General features: G+C 39.1%; 1 protein-coding gene and 1 long non-coding RNA gene across 2 annotated transcripts in view; both read left to right on the forward strand.

The window, feature by feature from the left end:
• The window catches only part of LOC134325935 (zinc finger protein 135-like), a gene marked incomplete at its 5' end in the record, with an annotated part of 104,801 nt that overhangs the window by 50,107 nt on the left and 37,350 nt on the right, over positions 1-17,344 (forward strand). The window lies entirely within an intron of this gene.
• LOC134325951 (uncharacterized) lies at positions 787-11,377 on the forward strand. The gene is made up of 4 exons (XR_010014428.1): positions 787-834; positions 3,836-3,950; positions 4,039-4,166; positions 11,273-11,377. It is a non-coding gene; the product is annotated as an uncharacterized LOC134325951 (long non-coding RNA).

Below are 17,344 nucleotides of genomic sequence, written 5' to 3' on the forward strand. Positions count from 1 at the left end.
TTTAAATATAGTTACCTTCACTATAGTTGAGCAGTCAAAAAAGTGCACAAAATCAGGAACTTTGCAAACATTTCAACACACCACAGGGTCAGTGTTCCCAGATAGTGATTAAGATCAATCCAGGATTACTTTTTTCCTTATGGAAAACTGTCAAAGGGTTCTCTGAGTGATGCCACAGAAGATCCACGTTTGTTACCATAAAATACAAAGTTTGCACAAGGGACGTGGGAGTGTGAAGAACCTTTAAATAAAAAATAAAAAAACACAACCTTTTCCAAATTAAGATTCTTTAAGACTTCTTCACACTCACACATCCCTTCTACAAACATAGTATTTTATGGAACCAAAAGTACTTCTTTTGTGGCATGACTCAGAGAACCCTTTGACAAAACAATGATTTTTTCAAGGGTTCTTTAGTTAAGGAAGTAGTTCTACTTAGAACTATGATTTCTATATGGAACCATTTCATGCTTAAAAGGTTCTTTGCATAGTGAAATGGTTCTTTAGATTGATGGAGATTGTGTTGTGCATGGTTCTATATAGCACCAAAAGGGTTCTTCTATTGTTACAAGCTTGACATTGTAACACTACAAGCACTCTCTTGGTGCTAAATAGAAACATGTACAACAAATTCTCCATTCTATATAGGTCCTTAATGCTCATGGTCATTCACTTTACGAAAGAACCCTTGAAGAACCTTTTTTTTTTTTTAAGTGTGTACACTTATCAAAGGAGTATGGATTATTTACCATATTAACCTTTTTTTATACAATTACTCACAGTTGTCTTCTTATACTCAGGTTCACTAGCAAGACAGGTGCGCAAAAGACAAAGGTATGTAATGAACAAGCAATAGATCATTTAATAACTTTAATAACATACATTGAATGTGACAATGATTCTGTTTTGTATCTTTTGTTTAACTGTACAGAATGTCTTGCAGAAAACCATCATATTGGACACTTAGGCGAAAAGCAAAAGCATGGGTTGATCGAGACTTAGTCAATTCAGGCACAAGGGGGGGAGGGGCAGAGCATTGATTCAGAAACAGAAAACAATGCTCTACTTGAAGACGAAAACGATGATGATGATGATTTGGAGTTCATGGATTGCCAATCTGCTGTGTGTAATAATGACCTCAGTTGCATTACTAATGATGTATTTTTTGACTGTGAGGACTTTGATTCTGGATCAGAGTCAGAACTGGAGTTTGATTCTTTGCGTGATGAACTAGCAAAATGGGCAATTCAACACCACATCACGCACAGTGCAATAAATGCAGCTAGATGTCCTTGGCAAGTATCACTCAATCTTGCCAAAAGATGCCAGGACACTCTTGAGTACAGCAAGACCAAATGATCTTGCAATTCAGGATAAAGCCGGTGGTCAGTACTACTACTTTGGTGTGCTCCAATCAATTACACACATTCTGCAAAAAAACAAGGGTTTAGTGGCCAATACAAAACACCTGAAACTTCAAGTCAATATTGATGGGCTACCACTTTTCAAAAGCTCACCAACACAGCTGTGGCCCATCCTTGGCACTGTTATTAACTTGCCACATCATGAGCCAGTGACAATTGGGCTGTTTTGTGGTGAAAGAAAGCCTAATTCACCAAACGAGTTTATTGATGACTTTGCATTAGAGATAGTCAAGCTTGCTGAGGGGTTTGACTTTGAGGGAGTAAGGTTAACTTTGCAGCTCTCTTCAATGGTCTGTGATGCCCCAGCCCGTGCTTTTATTAAGTGTATAAAAGGTCACACAGGGTACCATGGGTGTGAGAAATGCACACAGGAAGGCGTTTACATAGACAACAGAATGATGTATCCTAGAACCCGACCTGCCACAACGGACAGATCAAAGTTTCAGGGATAAGACCGATTTGGATCACCACCATGGTATTTCAGCTCTAGAAAAGACTGGGTTCCCTCTTGATTACATGCACCTTGTGTGCCTAGGTGTCATGCGGCGACTTCTGTACCTGTGGCTGAAGTTAGGTCCTCTCACTTGTAGGCTGTCCAACTTTCAGGAAAATGCATTAACGGAAAGGCTGCTGGGTATCCAAAGCTATGTACCTATTGAGTTTGACTCTCAGAGAAATTGACAGGTGGAAAGCCACAGAGTTTAGACAATTTTTATTGTACACTGGCCCTGTTCTGCTCAAAGATACATTGAGCAACGCAGTGTACCAAAACTTTCTGCTGCTATTTGTGGGCATTTTCATCCTTAGCAACAACACTCTGATTGAGGACTATCTTGAATATGCTAATAACATCCTAGGTCTTTTTGTTTCTCATTTTGGAAAGCTCTATGGCCCTAAATTTGTGTCGTACAATGTTCACAATCTAGCGCATCTTGCGCAAGACGTTAAAAATCACGGTGTTCTTGACAGCTTCAGTGCCTTCCAATATGAAAACCACCTGAGTAAAATGAAAAAAATGATTAGAAAACCTAGCAGCCCACTCAGTCAAATTGTAAAAAGACTGTCAGAGGTGCCATGAAGAGATAGCCCAGAGAAAAAGTCATGTTTATTAAGACAAAGCATCTCTGGTCCTCTTCCTCCACCTTTTTATGGTGCAACCCAATACAAAAAGCTGGTAACACCACTGTTCACTGTCAAGCTTGACCAGGCCAACAGTTATATTTACCTTGAGGGAAAAGTTGCAAAGGTTAAAAATATCATCTCTTGCAGGAATGAGGTATTTGTGGCATACAGCAGATTTGAGCAGCATGAATCATTCTTTGATTATCCACTGTCATCATCTACCTTTGGCATATATTTGGTTCATGGGCTCACAAGAACGATACATTTCTGCAAAGCTGATCAAATAGAGGGGAAGGCCTTCCTAATTCCATATAAACACAAATTTGTGTCAATTCCACTCTTGCATGCAAAAACTCAGTAAATGTGTACTACCTTTCATAATGTTTGGAATCACTAGCAAGATTTTTTTTTATATCCAAAACTAACTCATACAATGTGGATTTAAATATAGCAAACTACATATCAAACTGTCTATTCAATTAATTCAATATTTTTTATTTTATTTTTTAAAAGTGATAAATCAAATACTGCAATTCCGTTTACCATTTTTGTTTACCCTGAAATGTAAGCATCACATTTGATAAGTGGAGAATTGTGTGTGTAATGTAAAACTAGAAGTTTCAGATAATTAGGAAGCTACAAATGTAGCACAATATCCAAAATGTAGATGTATCCAGAGTAATGACCGTGTGTATAAAAACACACACACACACACACACACACACACACACACACACACACTACTCTGGATACATCTACATTTTGGATATTGTGCTACATTTGTAGCTTCCTAATTATCTGAAACTTCTAGTTTTGCATTACATAATATTGCAATGATATATTTATAACTGTGATCCCAAACGGTGAATGGTAGTATGTGTGAAAAATGTTAATTTATTAATGCATCTATCTAAAGCTCACTTTTAAAAATAACAAAAGTATTAGTACCTTTCTGTCAGAAAAAACTTGTCATTTGGGGGGGGGGGGGGGGGGGGGGGGTTGGGCATGGTGCAGCTCCTGCAATGTACCTCATAGTAGAGTTTGTTGGGGAGGAGCAGACCGGACCAGTGGCAAAATCTTGGTATAAGGATGGCTTCTCCTGGTGGCCTCCCTACAAAGATGAAAACCGACTCTTGAAAAGTGTCAGGAAATCAGAGGTCCCACAGCCTGATAAAGGGTGGAGCCAGCACAGCGTGCGAATACTTTATGAATCAGGTGATAATAAAAGTTTGGTGACCACACACTGTATGGATCTAAGCTGCTCTTTTCTTTTTTTGCCCTCCTCACAGAGTCGTTTGACAACATTGTTGCCAACTGGAAAAAGTCATGCTACACATCAGATCTTAACTCAGAAACTGAGTTAAGAAACTCCAGCACAGAAACTCTGGGAAAGAGAGTCAGGAAGTGAGCTGTGCATACTGTGCTATAAATATTGTAAAACAATTCTGCAGTGTGTACGACCTATTGCTAATTTATTACTGTACTCTCGTAGAAAGAAAATATACTCTTCATCTGAACAAGAAGAAGAAGAACCACAACCTGCCAAAGTAAAAAAACTTGCAAATGCACCAAGGCCCCCAGCCCCACTACAAAGACAGAAACATGGTTCAAAAAATAACAGTTAGTGCATTTAATTTTACAATTGTGTGGATCCAACCACACAGACTACACACATTTTTGTTGTTGAAGCAACCACAGTGCATGTCATCTACTAACAATCTCATACCATAGCTACACCTTTAATCACAAAAGAGTAGCAAAAATGTCAACGCTCTAAACCTGACTTTTTTTTTTTTTTTTTTGCATTCTTAGCACTAACCAGCACCTTTCAGCCTGGAAGAGCAGAGCAGGAGTGGTGTAACAATCTGTCAGATAGTCAAGGTACAGTGTATCACAAAAGTGAGTACACCCCTCACATTTCTGCAGACAACACTGACAAAATGACACTTTGACACAATGAAAAGTAGTCTGTGTGCAGCTTATATAACAGTGTAAATTTATTCTTCCCTCAAAATAACTCAATATACAGCCATTAATGGCTAAACCACCGGCAACAAAAGTGAGTACACCCCTTAGTGAAAGTTCCTGAAGTGTCAATATTTTGTGTGGCCACCATTATTTCCCAGAACTGCCTTAACTCTCCTGGGCATGGAGTTTACCAGAGCTTCACAGGTTGCCACTGGAATGCTTTTCCACTCCTCCATGACGACATCACGGAGCTGGCGGATATTCGAGACTTTGTGCTCCTCCACCTTCCGCTTGAGGATGCCCCAAAGATGTTCTATTGGGTTTAGGTCTGGAGACATGCTTGGCCAGTCCATCATCTTTACCCTCAGCCTCTTCCATAAAGCAGTGGTCGTCTTAGAGGTGTGTTTGGGGTCATTATCATGCTGGAACACTGCCCTGCGACCCAGTTTCCGGAGGGAGGGGATCATGCTCTGCTTCAGTATTTCACAGTACATATAGGAGTTCATGTGTCCCTCAATGAAATGTAACTCCCCAACACCTGCTGCACTCATGCAGCCCCAGACCATGGCATTCCCACCACCATGCTTGACTGTAGGCATGACACACTTATCTTTGTACTCCTCACCTGATTGCCGCCACACATGCTTGAGACCATCTGAACCAAACAAATTAATCTTGGTCTCATCAGACCATAGGACATGGTTCCAGTAATCCATGTCCTTTGTTGACATGTCTTCAGCAAACTGTTTGCGGGCTTTCTTGTGTAGAGACTTCAGAAGAGGCTTCCTTCTGGGGTGACAGCCATGCAGACCAATTTGATGTAGTGTGCGGCGTATGGTCCGAGCACTGACAGGCTGACCCCCCACCTTTTTAATCTCTGCAGCAATGCTGACAGCACTCTTGCGCCTATCTTTCAAAGACAGCAGTTGAATGTGACGCTGAGCACGTGCACTCAGCTTCTTTGGACGACCAACGCGAGGTCTGTTCTGAGTGGACCCTGCTCTTTTAAAATGCTGGATGATCTTGGCCACTGTGCTGCAGCTCAGTTTCAGGGTGTTGGCAATCTTCTTGTAGCCTTGGCCATCTTCATGTAGCGCAACAATTCGTCTTTTAAGATCCTCAGAGAGTTCTTTGCCATGAGGTGCCATGTTGGAACTTTCAGTGACCAGTATGAGAGAGTGTGAGAGCTGTACTACTAAATTGAACACACCCGCTCCCTATGCACACCTGAGACCTAGTAACACTAACGAGTCACATGACATTTTGGAGGGAAAATGACAAGCAGTGCTCAATTTGGACATTTAGGGGTGTAGTCTCTTAGGGGTGTACTCACTTTTGTTGCCGGTGGTTTAGCCATTAATGGCTGTATATTGAGTTATTTTGAGAGAAGAATAAATTTACACTGTTATATAAGCTGCACACAGACTACTTTTCATTGTGTCAAAGTGTCATTTTGTCAGTGTTGTCCCATGAAAAGATATACTTAAATATCTGCAGAAATGTGAGGGGTGTACTCACTTTTGTGATACACTGTATATAATGTCTGAAACATTTAGAATGGTGGATTTAAAAGGAACACTTCAGTATTTTTAACCTAATGACTGAAGTAATCAACAGCATGCATTTTCCCCTGTTACCTTTGAGCAGTTTTCGGAATCCTGGTCCTAGAGTACCTCTGCACTGCACACAACATTGGGCTTTGAACAAAGATGAGTTACAGAGGGTTCAATTTTACAGAGACAGGAAAGTTAAAAAATAAAAAAAAAAGAAGAAAAAAAGAAAAGAAAGAAAAAAAAAGACTCACCAGGCAAGGGAAAAGTCATGTAAAACTCCCCTGGACTTCACCCTTTGGGAAGAGTAGTTTGAATGTCTAATTAAAAATGTAAGCAAATGTAAGCTCTTGACAAAGTACAAATATTACAAATACTGTACTAACATTCTTGTACTAAAGTAAAAGTCTTCCAAAAACAATACCCAAGTATAGTAAAGTACAATTACTTTATTTATTAGTGTGTAGTTTAGTCGAGTAGTTTAGACCAACACTTTCACAACTGCAACTCAACCCTTCAGCCAGAACTGTTTATTCTACAATCAGCTGAAAAGCAATGTGATGATGGCAGTAGAAATCTCCCTCATCATCAGGACCAGTTCAGAATGTTTATGTTAATGGAAGCAGATCAGTAGCGAAAATCTAATGAAAATATGATATGTAAAATGTAGTCTTACACTATACTGCCAAAAGTATTCGCTCATCTCCCTTTCGCACGCATATGAACTTGAGTGACGTCCTATTCTTAATCCATAGGGTTTAATATGATGTCGGCCCACCCTTTGCAGCTATAACAGCTTCAACTCTTCTGGGAAAGCTTTCCACAAGGTTTAGGAGTGTGTTTATGGGAATTTTTGACCATTCTTCCAGAAGCGCATTTGTGAGGCCAGACACTGATGTTGGACGAGAAGGCCTGGCTCACAGTCTCCGCTCTAATTCATCCCAAAGGTGTTCTGTCGGGTTGAGGTCAGGGACTGTGTGCAGGCCAGTCAAGTTCTTCCACACCAAACTCACTCATCTATGTCTTTATGGACCTTGCTTTGTGCACTGGTGCGTAGTCATGTTGGAACAGGAAGAGGCCATCCCCAAACTGTTCCTGCAAAGTTGGGAGCATGAAATTGGCCAAAATCTCTTGGTTTGCTGAAGCATTAAGAGTTCCTTTTACTGGAACCAAGGAGCCGAGCCCAACTCCTGAAAAACAACCCCACACCATAATCCCCCCTCCACCAAACCTTACACTCGGCACAATGCAGACAGACGAGTACCGTTCTCCTGGCAACCGCCAAACCCAAACTCATCCATCGTATTGCCAGATGGAGAAGCGTGATTCGTCACTCCAGAGAACACGTCTCCACTGCTCTAGAGTCCAGTGGAGGTGTGCTTTACACCACTGCATCCGACGCTTTGCATTGCGCTTGGTGATGTAAGGTTTGGATGCATCTGCTCGGCCATGGAAACCCATTCCATGAAGCTCTACACACTGTTCTTGAGCTAATCTGAAGGCCACATGAAGTTTGGAGGTCTATAGCGCTTGACTCTGCAGAAAGTTGGTGACCTCTGCGCACTATGCGCCCCAGCATCTGCTGACCCCGTCATTTTACAAGGCCTACCACTTCGTGGCTGAGTTGCTGTCGTTCCCAATCGCTTCCACTTTGTTATAATACCACTGACAGTTGACTGTGGAATATTTAGCAGCGAGGAAATTTCACGACAGGACTTGTTGCACAGGTGGCATCCTATAACGGTACCATGCTGGAGTTCACTGAGCTCCTGAGAGCGATCCATTCTTTCACTAATGTTTGTAGAAGCAGTCTGCATGCCTAGGTGCTTGGTTTTATACACCTGTGGCCATGAAAGGGATTGGAACACCTGAATTCAATGATTTGCGTGGGTGAGTGAATACTTTTGGCAATATAGTGTATGTTTGAATTTAAATTTCCCACTCAATGTTGGTCTCCAAATGATAATTCAAATTCAGTTTTAACATTTAAATTTGCCATTTGATGCACTATTGACATTTCATTTACACAAATGATTAATTAAATTCAATTGATAATTAAATTAACAATTTAATTATAAATGCATTTTAATTACAACGCATTTCCAGAACTGCATATTCATGCCTTAAGATTACACAATAATGACGTCAAAATGATAATTCACCTTATATGCATTTGCACTCTCTAATAATGTTTTTATACGTTTCTATTATCATAGACAACACCAAGCTAGAAAGATGACAAAATTGAAATATTAAAAGGAAATAGCACCTCTCCTTTTTGCAATTACATATTTTAGCCTACTACACTCATTCTGTGACAAAATGTCTTTGAAAACGTGTTGCCAAGTTATTTGGTTTATCAGTCTGGTTGACAAAACAAGGCTGAGCTACGAGCAATTATGAAAATTCACGTCCAATTCACCAGCTTATTTTTCTAATTTTCCGTTCCTCTTTAAACGATACAGCAGTTACGTTCTGGTGCCTAAATGAAAGGTAAGAATAAAAAATAAGAATAAGAAACTAATTTCAGCTCGGTTTCGTCGCACAGATTCTAGTTGAATAATTGGAAGAGGAGGAGAATTCCACTTGAACAATAGTGTTATGAACACAACACAAAAAGATTGAAGTGTTGTGGAGCACCATATAACCACCCAAAGAAGCCACATCCACAGTCTTCCAAAGAGGAGGAGCTGCGTCTGTGGTTGAAGTTGCTAAATTTAAAACATCCACCCAAACATCCACACGTCTGCTCTTACCATTTTGTGGTGGGGAAACCAAGACCACGTCCTTACCCAGAGTAATTATGTTATTATGCTTGCGAGGCTCTTGGCAAGGATCTCTCTTAGGCTAACATCTTACCAGATAGCTTCACAAACACCTGACGTGTCCTTTTCACTGGAGCTTCATAACCAAGTTTCCCCATCCACAAAATAATAACAACAGACGTGTGGACGTTTGGTTGGATGTTAAATTTAAATGTAAATTTAGCTCCTTAACCCATAGATGCAGGTCCTCTTCTTCTTTAGATATGGTGCCCTACAACACTTTATTATTTGTGTGTTGTGTTGGAAATCTGTTGGAATGTTGGGTTAGCATAGCTAGCTACTTTATGATCAGTGTCCACAGCAGAAGCCTACTTTAGACTGCATTCACTTTGAATACGATACGACCGTAAACCATCTGATATGAAATGACCGGAAATTCTAACGCAAAGGCGGAAGAAACAAACTCTTTGTCGTGGGCTTGGCGGAATAAGGAAGACAGCCTATGGTCAGCTAACACGGACTATTAAATCAGAAATATCTGCCACACATTCCATAAAACAGAATACTGATATGCTTCCATAGACTGTGTAAAGTCCTGTTTGCAGTCAAATGCCTCTCACGGTTCTTCCATTTTGGGTCTTGAACTTGGATATCAACTCCTGTTATGAGTCCAGTTGAGGGTCTTTTTTGATTTTGTCAAGTCGAGTCTCAATTGACTTTCAAAGTTGTCGCAAAGATGAGTGCGCATTCTGGCAACAGAAGTGAAGCATTCACTCACTGACCCATGCTAGCCGAGGGAACAAATCCATTTTGTGTTATTCTCAATAAAAACCTGACTGTTTTAGGCTAAACTAAACAAGGCTAACTACATTTCTATTTTGAGATTTATTTAAACCCTTAAATCTGTGCATCTGTATCATCACTCAGTACAAACTTTGAGAAGCTAATATACATTAAGATATGTTGTCCTGTATTATTGATTTATTCCACTGATCAACACAGTGGATCAATGGAATAAATCTCGACTTCTGTTGCCAAAATGAGCTCACATCTTTTTAGTTACGTTGCTCATGAAACCATCTATTCATGAGTTGAGTCCAAGTCTTATGACTCAAGTAAAAACCTCTGTTTTAATAAAATAGTAGTATCAATCTCATTATGCAAATAGAACATCCAGACGTCATCAATCCAACTTGTTAATCATGTTTTGTTAATGATCAGAAAGCCATTTTTGTTTCCCCACATGAAGGAAATGACTATTGTCCACTATAGATATTGGCACTTCTGAAAAAAAACATAATACTTACCCGGTCTTTTCTGCTTTATTCAACACATGGATCACCACAGCAACACTGTCCTAAATGACGACAAATCAGAAGCAGGGGACAATTGTATGTCAGGCCACATTTTATGTTTACTTTTTTCCATGTTAAATTCAGCCAAAATAGTCATTGTGTTCTCTGTAGAGTATCTGTACTTATTTTCACTTACCAAGGGCTCCCAAATGTTAAACATAACAAAGACAACATTCAAGGAATTTTTAATTACATTTAAGAAAAAAAGTTGATGTTATCATAATGTCAATGCTAGTTTGCAATTTGAAAGTGTTTGTGCATTTGGAATAGATTACTTTTACGCCAAGGATAAATTGGGATCATAGTTACATACGTCAAATTACAACTGAGACTTCAAGGCATCAACATTAAACACATCTGATTTGAAGCCAACATGAGCACACAACAAACTTGTGATTTATTTTTTTAAGATTACCCCATTTAATTCTCTAAATTCTATAAATTTTGTATACTATCTAGGCCCTTAAAGATTTGGAACTTTCATTTTTAGTAATTCAGTACAGTAAGTGTTTTAAGGGGGCTGCTTAGCTGCTGGTTGCTTTGTTTAGTATCCACTTTAGTGGCCTGTTTAAAAATAAAATGCTAGTGTACAAAATCATCAGATGGGGCTGTATCAGCTAATAAAGCTGGACATAGCACTGCAAATAGTTTCTATCATGATAATACACATGGTGAATTTTTTTTTTAATTCATGAGAAGTCCTGCGGTTAACGAGCAATTATTAACTAAACACAGGACTTAACAGCCATGTGAGTTAGTTATAAAGAAGGCATGGGGTTTTTAAAAGCATCTTAGCATGAATATGATTCTTAAATTAGTGTTTATGAATCTTAACTAGTGTAGTGTAATGCTCGCTCTACAAGTTAAGATAATCTTAACACCAAGATCCTTTTGGGAATCTTGGCCCAGGTTAGTTAGTCTTCTTGTGACATTCCATAATTGAGCCATAATTGTCATAACCAAACTAATCTAGTCATGCCCTGTCAATAACAAAACTATAAATAAATAATCTCAGAGTTAGAGGTGGGTGATATGGAAAAATGTAATATCAGAAAGTAATTATTATTTTTTTAATTTTCTGTAAACAGCACCTACCATGCAACAAGATGCATCAAGGTGGCCCATGTCCAACCAGTGTACATGGGCAGATGCTTCTCATGGGACAGCACAAGGCCAGGGTGTTCTACCTCATGTCAGTGGTGAGTTTACTGAAGAAGCAGAAAAATGTTTTTTTTCCAGTTGGGCATTAATACATGAATAATATAGTTAACAATGACACTTTAGGTCGCTAAAATACTAAGAATAAAAGTCAGGCATTTTCTGTAGAGTAACCATTTTTTATTTTAATTTCTCCATTAACAGCACCCACCATACAGCTATGACAGTTAAGTACACTTTTAATCTCAAAAGCATCTGAGCACGAATATGATGCTTAAAATAGCGTTAAGATAATCTTAACTGTCAGAGTGTGTGTTTAGTGTGATGCTTGCTCTACCAGTTAAGTTTATCTTTACACCAAGATTCTTTTAAGAATCTGGGCCCAGGTTAGTTAGTCTTCTTGTGACACACAGGATGAGCCATAATCACCATAACCAAGCTAATTTTCTCATCATGCCCAGTCAAAACAAAACTAGAGTCACACATTTTCTGAGTATCTTTTTTTTTTATTCTCTGTAAACAGCATATACCATGCAACAAGAGCCATCAAGGTGGCCCATGTCTGACCAGTGTACAGGACAAGGCCAGGGGGTTCTACCTCATGTCAATGGTGAGTTTACTGAAGAAAGAGAATAGCAATTTTTCAGTTGGGTATTAGTACGTTAACACTACAGGTAAGAATGATGCCTTAAGTCGCTGAAATGCAAATAATAAAAGTCAGGCATTCTCAAAAGCACAGGATGTGCCATAAATGCCATAACCAAGCTAATTTACTCATCATGCCTTGTCAAAACCAAAACTACAGTGGTGCTTGAAAGTTTGTGAACCCTTTAGAATTTTATATTTCTGCATACATTTGACCTAAAATGTCATCAGAGTCCTACAAGTTTGATATGGTAGATAACCATATCAAACAAATGAGACACAAATATTAGACTTTGTCATTTTTTTATTGAAGAAAATGGTCCAATGTTACAGATCTGTGAGTGGTAAAAGTATGTGAACCTTTGCTTTCAGTATCTGGTGTGACCCCTTTGTGCAGCAATAACTACAACTAAATGTTTCCGAAAACTGCTGATTAGTCCTGCACATCGGCTTGGAGGAGTTTTAGCCCATTCCTCCATACAACTTCACAGCTTCAACTCTGTTAAGAGGGGGTGGGTTTCCTCACATTAACCGCTCGCTTCAGGTCCATCCACAACATTATTGCATTAAAATCGGGACTTGGCCATTCCAAAACATTAACTTTAAAACATTAAAACATTCTTCTTTAACTATTCTTTGGTAAAATAACTTGTGTGCTTTTGGTTGTTGTCTTGCTGCGTGACCCACGTTCTCTTGCGGATGCAGCAAAACAGGCCTAAACCATGATACTACCACCACCGTGTTTCACAGATGGGATAAAGTTCTTATGCTGGAATGCAGTGTTTTCCTTTCTCCAAACATAACGCTTCTCTTTTAAACCAAAAAGATCTGTTTCATTGTTCCAGTAGCCTTCTGGCTTGTCTTCTTTATCTTTAGCAAACTGCAGACGAGCAGCAATGTTCTTTTTGGAGAGCAGCGGCTTTCTCCTTGCAACCCTGCCATGCACATCACTGTTGTTCAGTGTTCTCCTGATGGTGGACTCATTAACATCAACATTAGCCAATGTGAGAGAGGCCTTTAGTTGCTTATATGTTACCTTGGGTTCCTTCGTGACCTTACAGACTATTACACACCTTGCTCTTGTCGTGATCACTGTTGGTTGACCACTCCTGGGGAAGGTAACAATGGTCTTAAATTTCCAACATTTGTACACAACCTGTCTGACTGTGTATTGGTGGAGTCCAAACTCTTTAGAGATGGTTTTGTAACCCTTTCCAGCCTGATGAGAATCAATGACTTCCAGGCACGTGCACAGATAGACCCCTAGTGGTGCTCAAGCACCTGCCCTTTTGCCCTGGATGAGAAAAGTGCCCTTTCTGCTGGAGCCCAATTTGTTTCTACATTAATCATTATTTAAAAATAAAAATTACCCTCTCTGTCATCAATTACCCCCAAAAGTGTTTTGATATCTGACGGGCAGTTATTTGAGTTCTTGAGAGAATTCTGCCCCGATCTGATCCGCCTTGCCCCTCCCTCCTCCTCTACTAATATATGTAGAAGGCTAAACATAATGCTCTATGATATAGAACAGCATACAAAAATGATGAATAAATAGGAAAATGTTATTTAGCTGTCTATTTGATTTGATTGGCATAAAAATGTTAACACTGTTAAAAAAGCCCACTGTTAACATTAACTACCCAAAGTGGGTTTCTGATTTGAAATCAAAGGTAGGTCTTAAGTTGAGCTACACGACAGTCTGGTGAGGTAAATTGATACTAGTAATGGTATATTATTAGTGTAATGCTTCAACTCTGTCAGAAATTATTATTGCACAACATTGATTTATCTCATTTACAAATTTTGCAGCATAATGCCAAGAAAAGAAAGGTTACAAAAGCAGAAAGAAAAGGAACTACAGGGTAGCAGCTCTCTTTTATCCTGGATTAGGCCATCTACCAGTAAAGCAAATGAGGCAGATGTATCAGATGTTTGGTTATTAAAAAGCATGCACAATATGGCCTTGTTTTGTCTGTTTTTCATTTATTTATGCAATTTGATAATTTGATTTATTTGATTAGATGTGTATTGATTGTGTTAACAAAATAAATATATAAGTTAAATATCCTACTGTGGTTTTTTAATTATTATTATTTTATTAATAATTTTGGCGATGGGTGCCTTTTTTTGGCTTGAGCACCTGCCCCCAAAAATGTCTGTGCACGTGCCTGATGACTTCTCTCAGAAATCTCCTTTGTTCATGCCATGATACACTTCCACAAATGTGTGCTGTGAGAAGCAGACTTTGATAGATCCATGTTCTTTAAATAAAATAGGGTGCCACTCATACCTGATTGTCATCCCATTTATTGAAAACACCTGACTCTAATTTCACCTTCAAATTAACTGCTAATCCTGAAGATTAACTCACAGATATGTTATATTGGATCATTTTCCTTAATAAATAAATGACCAAGTCTAATATTTGTGTCTTATTTGTTTGATTTGAATCTCCCTATCTACTATTAGGACTTGTGTGAAAATCTGAAGTTTTAGGTCTTCGAATAAGCCACTCGAGACCGTACGTTACTGTTACGATTTTAGCACGGGGAAAGAAGTTTTAGGCACTCCGCTTCGCGTCGTGCCAAAAACGTCATCCCCGTGCTAAAATCACAGTAACGTACGGCCTCTCGTGGCTTATTGCTTTATTTGGACACAATTTGGACATGTTCACTGTGAGGTGTACTCACTTATGTTGCCAGCTATTTAGACATTAATGGCTGTGTGTTGAGTTATTTTCAGAAGACAGTAAATCTACACTGCTATACAAGTTGTACACTGACTACTCTAAGTTATATCCAAGTTTTATTTCTATAGTGTTGTCCCATGAAAATATATAATAAAATATTTGCAGAAATGTGAGGGGTGTACTCACTTTTGTGATACACTGTATGTGCTATCAGGGTCGTTTCTAAGACAAAGTTGTTCTCTCCCTCATTGAATGCTAGTGGAATTCTTTAACGCTTATATATCGTTAGATGGTTCTCCAGTCTTATTCATAAATGGCTAGTGTGGCTGCAGGTTTAAACATCAGCTAAGCAGAAACATACCTGATTCCTTGGTCTAATTGAAATTAAATGGCAACATGATTTAAAATGATGAAATTAGGTGTGCTTGCCTAAGGCATATGCATGCTTATCGTGTTAACCAAACTACACGTGCTTATGCATGCAAGTATTAAGAGCATATGAGATTAGATGCGTTAGTATAAGAACATGTATTCGATCAAAGGCAGGTTGTCCTTCTGTAGTCGGTGTCACGCCAATATTAGTAACTGGGTTTAGGCTCGATTGCTCTCTGACAGACCCATAGTTTTTCCTGAAGCTGTAAATCTTTTTGTGAAAATATTCCGAACAAAATATGAATGCCAACATTGGGCATCAAATGTACCCATAAATTTAGGATGGTTCTTGGTGTTTTTTCCATTTTCCATCAAATATATACATTTTTCTTAGTAACAGGGTAGCTTCTTGTCTTCATTTCATAGCTTCATGTTCATGCGTTCATTTAATGTGACGTCAACAGCTCCCTTTACTCATTATCAAATGTTTTCTAATGCCTGAACAATTATATGCAATTTCTCTGTCCTGTTTGCAGAACTTAGGTGGTTGTGGAGAATCACATGACTGGTCTCTTCCAGACATTGGTTGTGAGATCTTTGGCAGTAAATACAGACACCCTTCTAGTGAAAGGACCTCACTTCAGCTGGAGAGAAAGAAGTTGGTTCATGACTCCTAGGCACACAGGGTGCATGTAGGTAACTCCTGTGTATAAATCTGAAATGTTTTGGTTCTCAGCCTACCTGAGCACAAATCACTGCCAAATACTCAGTTTTAGTCATTTGTTTTGATTGATCTAAGAGATTAGAATTTGTTTCTCTAACTTTGCTGATCCTGAGATCAGCTGATCAGATCATATTATTCACATTTAGCAGATTGATAGAGGCCCCTCAGTCACAGGGTCACGCAGATTGGTTATTCTAGGCTAGCGCAGGGGTGCACAACTCCAGTCCTGGAGGGTTGGTCTCCAGCAAAGCTTGGTAGTTGCCCTACTCAAACACACCTGATTCAACTCATCAGTTAATTACCAGACAAAGTGGGTGTATTTCAGTAGGGCAACTCCCAAACTTTGCTGGAGACCAACCCTCCAGGACTGGAGTTGTGCACCCCTGTGCTAGATGGAAATACAGACTTTGTGCATGGCTGCAGAAACGCCCATGTTTATTTGGCTGCATGTTCGGAGCCACATAAACATGGGGGAGGGTTGGCGGGGGCAGTCTGGCCTTTTTTTCCCTTTTCTTTTTATTTATTTTTTTGATTGGATATTCACCTATTTGATCTTTTTGAAACATTTTTATTCTAAGTAAAAATAAAACTGCTATAAAACTGCAAAGTCTAACGCTAAACTTTAATGGAGTAGCATTTTAGGCTATTGAGGTCCAACCCAGTATTACAATCATTTTGCTCTGAAAAAGGCCTCAATTGTTCATGGTATGGTTTCCACAAGATGTTGGAAACATTCCTTTGAGATTGTGGTCCTTGTTGACAAGGTTGTCATGCAATTGCTGCAGAGCTTTCAGGTGCACTCACATGTTACCAATCTTCTGCCAGATCACAAAGGTGCTGTACTGGATTAAAACCTGGTAACTGGAAGCCCACTAAAGAACACTAAACTCATGTTCATAAAATCAAATCACGCTGGAAGTAGTCATTACAAGATGGTAAACTGGTCATGAAAGGGTGCACATGGTCAGCAACAACACTCAAATAGTCTGTGGTATTCAAGTGATGAATTGATATAAATAGACCCAAAGAATGCAAAGAGGCTGCAGTGGGCACAGGCTCACCAAAACTGGACAGTTGAAGACTGAGAAAACATAGCCTGGTCTGATGAAACATAATTTCTGCTGAGGTACACAGATGGTAGGGTCAGAATTTGACACAGCTTGAATCCATAAACCCAGCCTGCCTTGTGTATATAGAATGTCACAGACTGTTTGAGTATTGTTGCTGACCATGTGCATCCTTTCATGACCATTTCACTTTCAATTGAACAAACTGATTACAATGATTACAATTACTCCCTTTTTCTTCTTTCTTTATTAGTGACTCAATTTCATTTTTGACAGCACTTGGAAATGGATGCTGAAATTCCAAATCCCAATCCTGGTCACCTTTGGTAAGTTCTCTTGGTCATTTGTATGGTTGTTAACTTGACTGCCTATAATGAATCATCTTATTTATAGTTTTTTCCTTAATGCTGTTATAGTTTCTACTGGTGAATAGATTTCTGTTTTTGAACTGTGATATGAGCTCAATTTTATGGCCCACATACAATGACCAGCTTAGGTTTGCTTT

The sequence above is a fragment of the Trichomycterus rosablanca genome, chromosome 14 (genome assembly GCF_030014385.1).
Source record: "Trichomycterus rosablanca isolate fTriRos1 chromosome 14, fTriRos1.hap1, whole genome shotgun sequence".
NCBI lineage: Eukaryota > Metazoa > Chordata > Actinopteri > Siluriformes > Trichomycteridae > Trichomycterus > Trichomycterus rosablanca.